The sequence below is a fragment of the Dasypus novemcinctus genome, chromosome 1 (genome assembly GCF_030445035.2).
Source record: "Dasypus novemcinctus isolate mDasNov1 chromosome 1, mDasNov1.1.hap2, whole genome shotgun sequence".
In the NCBI taxonomy this organism is placed as follows: domain Eukaryota; kingdom Metazoa; phylum Chordata; class Mammalia; order Cingulata; family Dasypodidae; genus Dasypus; species Dasypus novemcinctus.
Genome location: NC_080673.1, coordinates 164310267 through 164320215, shown reverse-complemented (window position 1 = coordinate 164320215; position 9949 = coordinate 164310267). Strand labels below are relative to the sequence as shown.

The window sequence follows — 9949 nt, the reverse complement described above, 5'->3', positions numbered from 1 at the left end:
AGGGCTCTAAGTGCCAGTCCTTTTTTGTATTCCCTTTAAATATGCTGACATATTCCCCCATATCTGGAAAAGTGGGCCATGAAGTGCACTTTTTCCCTTCCCCTAGTTTGACTCTAGAGGCGACGTTGTCTGCTACACTTCTGGTGTTTTCACAGCCATCCACCTCCTTGACCTTCTTCCAGCTTTTATTTTAAAGACTTGGTTTTCTGTAATTGGTGCCCAGTTGTTACTATGGCGTCCCTTCCATCTTTACAGTGGTTGCTGAAAGAACCACTTGAAGTTGGAGAAATGCATTTTGAGTTCCAGTTCTGCACATACTATGCATAGGGTGCAAGGAAGAAATTACCTATAGGGCATTCTGATGCCAATGGACTGGTTTGGGGTCTGCATCTCAGTACTTTTTAAACTCCCCAAGGATTTCTTAGGTGCAACCAAGATTAAGAACCTCTGCCATACACTGATGTGTTTTTTTATGATTTATTTTTTATTTATTTCTTCCTCCTGTTCCCCCATTGTCTGCTCCCTGTGTCCATTTGCTGTGTGTTCTTCTGTGTCTGCTTGTATTCTCTTTAGGCGGCTCCGGGAACCCATCCTGGGCCCTTCCGGAGTAGGAGAGAGGTGATTAGTCTCTTGCTCTTCAGCTCCCTGTTCTACTATGTCTTCTTATTTTCTCTCCTCTTTGGTCTCTTGTTGTATCATGTTGCTGTGCCAGCTCCCCACGTCACCAACACTCCTGTGCAGGGTGGCTTTCCTGCCCTGGGTGGCATTCCCACACAGGGTGGCACTCCTGCACGGGGCGACATTCCCACGGGGGCCAGCACTCTGCTTGGGCCAGCTCACCACATGGGCCAGCTTGCCCTCACCAGGAGGCCCTGGGGATCGACCCCTGGACCTTCTATATGTTTTAGTCGGGAGCCCAATTAGTTGAGCCACATCCGTTTCCCACACTGATGTGTTGAAGGAGAATTTGAAAGTCAGAGAAACTACAAATCAAGATCTGTAAGGGTGGGAAAGCCAACTGGGGGGCATTGGATTTGGGCTTACACTTTGTAATGTTATTTAAGGAAAGAAAGTCCCACAACTGCTTACAACATTGTTCATGTTTATTGTGAATGGTATACTGGAACATCACCTGACCAAAAAACATATGTAAGCTCAGGCCCAGCCTCTGACATTTCCAGCTATGTGACATTGGGCGAGTCACTTTATATCTCCTGGACCTCAGTTTTTGTTTTGTTTTTTAATCTTGCAATGTGGAGATGATCATCTCTAGTATACAGTATTGTTGTGAGTATCAGATTGGAATAATACCATTGCATCCTTGCCCTAATGCTCAGGCGCCCTCCAAGTGCTTGATTTTAACACTTGCAAAAGCCCATCTGAGGAAGGTTTTATGAGAAGACAATGCACTGGAAAATAACTGGTAAAATGCTCGATGATATGATATGGTATGATCATGCTCCACATACTGGGAAAACATGAAGATCTGATTTAATTTTATTTCTTCCTTTCACTTTAAATTATTAGCCCTTCGTAATTTTGCAAAACTCTCATACGTGTATGTTTACCAAGGATACATAACTGAAAAGTAGGGACTTGGATTTGAATTTGGACTTTTGAACACCGAGGTCACTATACTCAACTGGTTCCTGGCTAATTGTAAATTACAGCATGTTTGAACCCAACCATTCCTTAGCTCCTAGCTACACAAAGTGTGATCCATGAACTTGCACCTTTGGCTTCACCTAGGAATTGTTAAGAAGGGCAGAATTTCAGGCCCCATCCAACCCAGACTTGGTATTTTAATAAGGCCCTTATGATTCATATGCACATTAAAGTTTGAGAAGCTCTGATTAGCTCATCTAGTCCCAACCCCTCCCACAAACATGCAAATAACAGTACTAAGACCTAGAGAGAGTTCAGAGTTTAAAATGTTTAATCAAATTCCATCATTAGTGTGGTTTCCATATTCTTGGAATGGGGAGCATCTATTCTGGAGCTAAATGTCAATTCTGGGCATATGAAATCGGGTCTTTTATTTGGATATGATCACTGACGTACTTCAGACTTGCCAGCATGTAAACCAGTAATCCTGGTCTTAGGAACGTATTCCTTAACCGAGAAGCAAATAGATAGTCTGCATTTACAGCGACTGTTCTTCCACCACACTTTAGAGTTGGCTGGAGACATGAAACACCCTTTGATGAACGTCTATATACTTGAAGCCTTAATAATCTCACTAATTGCCACTAGTTCTCTTGCATTTAAATCCCGTTCTGTACAGTGAGTTCAGCCTTGGTCCATTTCACTTTGTATAGCCACCCGTGGCCACTCATTTATCTGGCAGGCTCCCGTCTCCTGATTGTCTTTCTACCAGAGGGCAGGAAGGGACAAAAAAGCTGTTCTGTTATGTGTTTGTAGCTCTGCTGAAAGGTTTATTGGAACTGAAACTAATTTAAAATGTGATTTTTTTACAAAAAATTACAGATTTAATTCCTCTTGTTATTTCTGTTCTTGGTTTCAATGAGTGGACTGCCCCCTGGCGGACAAGCGCTGTCAGATCACATGGTAACTGGCATCGTCCTTTGCTACGTTGGAGAAACAATATTCTGAATTACTTTCCTTCAGTTAATATGAATCATATTTCCATGAAAAATAACAATTCAATCCATAATATGTCAAATTTAATAAAATGCGGAACTATAAGATTCTTCCAGGTACTCTTGGAACATCCTTAAGGATGAGGACAGGGTCTGTCTTAATCTTTGTTCAGTAAATTTTGTTTGTTTAGAATGGTTGGGGAATTGTGAATTCTAATTAGTAGGTTACCTCGTAGTCACTGATACTGTTTACATGGATTAATCATTTTCAAGGAATTAGTCTACAGCATGTAATGAAATGCATGGACTGCTGAATATCAGTTTCAGTAACAGTTGACAAAAATAGCTAATACTTATATAAATTATACTAAATGCTTTAAGTATATTAATTCATTTTAGTTCTTCAGTCCTACAAGACCAGTATGATTTCTATCCCTCTTGTGCAGGTCATTATACCGAGAACTACCACACAGCCAGTAAATGCCAGAATTGGAATTTGAACATGGATAATTGGGCTCCAGAGTCTGTGCTCTTACCCCTATACAAAACTGCCTTGCTTACAGTTCCCAGCACACCCCCAAATGCTGCCCGGTCTCTCCTCTGAGGAATACTTTCCAACATTCTGTTCTGTCAAAGCAGAACTTGTAGGAGATTAGAATGAACCTATGACAGACCCACCACCCTCTTTCCCCCTCCTAATACTACCCTCGCCACTGTCACACCTATCAGATCATTGCACGTACTAGGGGTGCAATAATTATTCTTCAGTAAAGAAGCTTAAATCATTCCATCTTTTTCAGAATTCTCAGTTTATTTGTCATTCATTACTTTTTCATGAAACTGTAGTGCATCACACAACCAAAATCTGGTTATTGGATTATTTAATTCAGGACAGCTATAAGATTCTTCACACATTCCAGTATGAAGTGTAGCACATGCAGACTAAAGCAGGCTTTACTCAGTTTGGTAAAGGAGATTATGTATCTGATTTTGTCCTTTTAAGGCAACTTTTCTTGTTCATATCAGACCAACTAGGTCTATATATCCACATACAACACTTTTAAGGGGTTCTTTGACATTGGTCTTTGTAAAAGTTGCAAAAGCATTTGTTTAGAATTTTTGAGTGCACGTTCCAGAATGAGACCTATACAACAAATTCTAATATCCTGTGGGCGCATCCTCACAAACGTGGCTGGGGAGCATTCCCAGTTCTACTTTTCTGGGTGTCCCATATTTTTCCTGTCTCATGCAGGTGGGACTGTTAGCTTCAGTTTCAGGCTGTAAGGGACTTGCTTGCCCACCTAGAGCGTGGCTGTGTGGCGCTGTAGCTCTCTGTCTCTCTCACCTGACTGGTCTTGATCTTTGAAGGAGTTTGATCTCCTTTTTGGTAGGAAGAGTCAACTTCCTATCCAGAGAACCAAAATTAGGTCTCCGTGATATGGAAATGTGGACTCTTGGCATGTCCTATGCCTCACTGTTTAATCACTAGGTGCTTAACTCTATGTATGTTTCTTTGGCATACTGCTCAGCAAGCAATAAACACAAAAAAGCGATGCTGGCTATTGCACATATCTGGGAGTATACCACACACCAATTTTGCTTCTATACAACCATTTTCCTGGGAATTAATGAGGCCTTTGGAAATAGCTTCAGGACTCTACATATAAATATATACTTTAAAAATACAGATATTATGATGCGGAAGATACCTTTAAGAAGAATAACATGGCTTCAAAGTACAGCCTAATATTTCTAGTAGTATAGGCATGTTACTTTGTTTTTAAACCAAATATTGATGTGCCAGAAATCTTCATGCTTATCCCTGTTTCTAATAAAGCTCATTTTTATGTGGTGTTTGGTTAGTTTTCGATAAATCTAGGACAAGGAATAGAAACACTTCAATTGACAATACAACTTTAAAACATTACATTTTACAAAGATACAAAAATGAAATTCTAAAAATTGTCAGACCAGAAGTATTGGTATAACTAATATAGGTTTAAAGTAAGTTTCTTTTTTTCCCCCTAAGGAAAAAATAATACTTAACATCTGTATTCACCCAGAGACACATGAACGGTTGAAATCAAACTGTCTGGGTGTTTGGAACACAAAAGAAACCTTGAAAACTCTGATTTGAGCATGTGAGTGCCAAGAACCCCCAGAACAGAGCCAGTCCAAAACGTGCTACAGTATTTCCATTCAAGGGGCATCAATGTGAGTCTTTAGTGGTTTTTCAGAATCCCAGGAAATTGTGATTACATGGCATTAGCTTTTCATTTTCTGAGAATGAATGGAAAGCATGACAGTCCTCTTAACAATGTGAAGAAAAGTATTTTTAGTCCTGGTAAACTTCTGCCGTTCTCTGATACATACTCTGCAGAAAATGCCTTTAAGAGACCACACAATTGTACATACAATTGTAGCTCAGTGGTGCCACTGCTGGAGAGATCACAACCTTATCCATGCTGAAAAAGCCCCCCAAATGTTTATTGTTCTCACTGAATAGTCGCTTAGTCAAGGATGGTATTCATTCCAATGATATTATGAATTTATTTTCCTTTCCCTGTTAGGTGCTCTTATTTTTCCATGGAAGTAACCTTAATTCAGGATTTTAAGAGGGGAGGATTTCCTAGTAAATAACTGCAGGTTTGGGTTGGAAATGTGCTTCATCAAGTTGACTCTCTAGTTGCCATATTGAGGGGGGCAGTTCTCAATACTCCATCTGTACAAATTTTGAAAATTACACTGACTGGCTATATTATACATGTACCGATAGCATTTACTGAATATTGGTTTAAAGCACCAAGAATATGTCTAGGCATTCAGTGGACTCTAAGAACATTTACATTAACTCAAAGATTCCTGCAGGATTTAGGTAAGAAGCCAAAGTAGAAATCACAGAATATTCTAGAACAAGATAAGGAACCAGCTACCATGAAAACTCCTTTAATCAGTCACAGTATTGTGAGTTTACCAAAGGATACATACAAATTTTATCAGAGACTCAAAGGTTCTAAAATCATGCTTCTTGAATTTGAATCTGAATATGCTTAAGAATTGCTTAGAATGAGTTTGCTTATTAAAGATGCAGATTGTCAGCCCTCCTACTTCCCACACCCTTCCCCCCCACCTCCAGAGTTTGTGACTTACTCTATCTGGGGCAGGGCCCAGAAGCCAGAATTGTATGATAACAAACATACCAGATGACTCTGATGCAGGAATCTGTGGTAGACTCTTTAAGAAATATAACATAACCCTTCTTTATCCAATTGTAATACTCACCTGATTTGAACCTTCTTTTTCCCTTATTGAAGTGCTTGAATCTTGTTGAGATTAATTCATCTCAAGGTTCTAAATAATATTTTTTAACCTTTGTGCATAATCAGTAATGACCACAAGTGGTCCCTGTTGGACACTCCATAGCTGTGGGAGGAGAAAGGGATACATTGCAGTGAAATCCTGCTATAACAATATATATCTTGAAACAATCCAAATTGGGCTTTCCTAGGTATGAAGATCTATGTTTTGCCATGATTGGAGAAAAGTTACGTGAAGTTTTCCTCTTCATTTATTGTTGTGGTTTGCCAGTCTGCAATGACAAATACCACACACTTGCTGGCATAAACCACAGAAATTTATTGGCTCATAGTTGGTAGACTAGAAAGCCAAAATCAAGGCATCAGCAGGCCCGTGCCTTCTCCTCATCGTCTGCAGCATTCTGGTCTTGACTTGCTGCAGTCCTGGGCATTCCTTGGCTTACATCTCTGCCTTCTGTCACATAGGGATGTCCCTGGTCCCCTTCCAGATCTGTTCATTCAGTTTCCTCTGACTTTTGGCTTCTGGCTTCCTATCATGGTTTTTTCTGACTTCTTGCTTCTATTTTCTTCCCTTTTGTAAGGCCTCCTGTAATATAGATTATTATCATTTGGCCATACCCTAACCAATAATAGCATTCTCAAGAGGTCCTATTTATAAATAAGTTCACAGCCACAGGAAATGGATTAATGCTAAGAACATGTCTTTGGGGGGTTCATACCTCAATCCACCACATCCACATCACATGTCTTGGCTATTGAAAGGGTGTTGCATGGACCCGCAGCAGCACCACCATCTGAGGGCTTATTAGAAATGCAGAATCTCAGGTCCACCCAGATCTACTGAATCAGAATATGCCTATGAAAGAGGCATATGCCAAACAGCTGCCATTTACCGAAAGGAATAAACTGGTGAGTGGGGGTTTCTTTGGAGCAAAATCGGGTGTGCTCTATGAAATGTCTCGTCAAAGTGTTTGTTTCCGTTCCAGTGCGAGGGCCTGGCTACCTGGTCATCATGGAGGCAGCCTTGAGGAGCTCGATAAGAGCAACTGTGAGAAGGCATCGCAAAGAGAAGGAGTTGCAAGCTAGAAGTCCGGGTACAAAGAATGCTGCGCCCAAGAATGACAAAAAGAGGAGGAAGCAACTCATTAAAGATGTTGCTAATTTGGAAGCAGAAATGGAACAAAAGCATAAAGAGCAGGGGTTCTTAACATGAGGTCGGTGAGCTTGAATCAAAATTCTAAGAAAACATTTTTCTTGTGGAGACATGTTGGTACGGGTGTGATAGATTTATTAAATAATACACAGTGTAGTGTGGACTTAGTAAGGAGTGGTTTTCACCTGACTGGCAAAGGGGTCCATGGAACAAAAAAGGTTAAGAAAACCTAATAAAGAGGATTTGGAGCAATTGAGGCTGACTTCTAAGGAAAAGAAGATAGATTCTGCTGCTGTTAACATTTCAAACTTGGTTCTTGAGAGTCAGCAACCTCAGATATCAAAAGCACAAAAGAAATAGCGAAAAATTTGCATAAATAGGTGTAACTTGGGGCATTTGGGGGACATTGGAATTGTCCTGCATGACAGTGCAATGATGGATACAGGCCTTTAGACAATTTGTCAACACCTATAAAATCGTGTGGTGCGAAGTGTAAACTATGATGTAAACTATAGACCACAGGTAGTAGCAATGCTTCAATATGTATTCATCAATTGTACCAAATGTACCCCACTAATGAAAGATGTTGTTAATGGAGAAGAGTGGGGAAGTGGGAGACGGTGGGGTATATGGGACTCTGTTATATTTTGGTGTAACATTTATGTAATCTAAAGCATATTTAAAATAATAATAATAATAAAGTTGTAGGAAAAAAGGATAGCAGATGCTGAAATTGAGAACTACTCTGGAGCCAGATATGTAGAAAGTCAAAAACTTGCTCAAATATTGGCAGCTAGGCAGTTGGAAATTAAACAGATTCCATCTGAAGGCCACTGGATGTATAAAGCCATTGAAGATCAGCTGAAGGACTCTGATTGTGGAGCCTAAAAAGTCAAACTGCTAAATACATGCAAAGCTGGTCCAATGATGGGTCCTTGATACTGATGACTATGCTTATGAGCCTGTTGCATTTGAAATCCTAACTAGGCCTAGAGCTGAGGGTGCCTAAGAGTTACCTCCTGGGAGCCTCCATGTTGCTCAAATGTGGCGACTCTCTTAAGCCAATTAAATGCATTACCTTCCCCCCAGTGTGGGACATGATTCCTGAGGATGAGACTCCCTGGTGCTGAGGGATTACTACCAAGCACTGGCTGGTGATGCAACTGGAAAAAGACCTTGAATGAAAGGGGGAAATGGTAAAGACAAATGAGTTTTTATGACTAAAAGACTTCAAAAGAAGTTGGGAGGTCACCGGAGGGGTTGCGCTTATGCACATCTCAGCAGGATCTCATAGACAGCCAAAGTAGATACAGCCCCAGGTAGTGGTCCTCCTGAGGGCTCCAGACACACCCAGGTCCTATGGGCATGACAGTTGGCTCTGGAGTTTAGTGCCTTGCCAGTGTGCTCCTGAGTGTGATGGAGTTGGACTCAGATGTGACTTCTCTACAAATGCTTCTTCTGTCCCTTTTATTGAATCTGTGGTTGGCACTGGGGTTGGTGTATGTCCAGAAGACTTGAATGTCTGGGCTGTCGATGTGCCAGTTGGACCCTGAATCACAGTGAAGTTGCAACTCCTACTCTCCAATTCGTTGGATTATCCAGGTCAGCTGACAGAGAGGTGAGGATGGCCAACTATTGCACCAAGGAAACGAGAGTCTGCAGCTGCAAGCAGGAGAATTCCATCCATCAGCCATGTGAGATCTAAGTCCCCTCTCAATTGAGAGGTGGAGTGGGCATCACCATCCCAGGGTCCTCAGGTTTGGGGAATAAAATAAGGATTAGAGTGGACTTACTTATAGAATTATTGTGATTCTAGCAATGGAAGAAATTATTATCACTGATATGAAGAGAGTGGCCGCTGGAGTTGCTAAAGATGGGAAGTGGGAAAAAGAGGTGTGATATTGGGGCATTTTCGAGACTTGGAGTTGTCCTGAATGATACCATAGGGACAGATGCTGGACATTATATGTCCTGCCATAACCCACTGAATGAACTGGGAGAAGTGTAAACTACAACATAAACTACAATCCATGCCGTGTAGCAATGCTCCAAAAAGTATTCATTAAATGCAATGAATGTACCACACTAATGAAAGAAGTTGTTGATGTGAGAAAAGTGGGGTTGTGGGGAGTGGGGCATGTGGGAATCTCCTATATTTTTTAATGTAATGTTTTGTGTGATCTATGTATCTTTTAAAAAATATATTATTATATATTATATATAATATATAATATATAATATTGTATATTATAAATAAATTATAATTCTAAATAAATATAAAAAATATAAATTATAAATAAATATACAAATACATGCAAAACTACATGGAAGATTTGCCATTTTTTAACAAACCTTAATACAGGAGCTATGTATACTTCAGAAGATGTGTATAAACATAGCTCTATGAGGAAGTCAGCTTGGGCTATGAACACTGTCTCAATTTTTCCATACACCAATAGAAAGTAATAAAGGCAGATTCTCTTCCTATTATAGTTGGTAAAGAATATCCAAAATAAAAAACCACTAATATTGTATATATGAGACATCCATATGGTATAGGAGAACATTACAGTTCTGTTACACGGTGGGATGAACACAGCTACTGGAAATTGTTGCTAGTTTACCGAACATTGTACAATATATTTCAGTGCAGTGTGTGATCTGAGTATTCCCACCAAGTGCTGGATTGCTTCAAACATTACTGAGGAACACAGCTACCTTAAATCAGTTTATGGCAGAGCTACTAATAGGTTTTTGAGAAATGTGTCATATAAACTTTAAATCCAGTGTCCCTTTGTGGTATATTTAAAAACTTGTAACTCCACTGAAGGACGTCATTCATAGACCAAGATGGTGGTACCTGATTCACTGATATTTTT

The 9949-nt window shown here is 40.1% G+C and overlaps 1 pseudogene; it reads left to right on the top strand.

The window, feature by feature from the left end:
- Positions 1-6866: 6866 nt before the first annotated feature.
- LOC101444164 (deubiquitinase OTUD6B-like) lies at positions 6867-9730 on the top strand (annotated as a pseudogene).
- Positions 9731-9949: the final 219 nt, after the last annotated feature.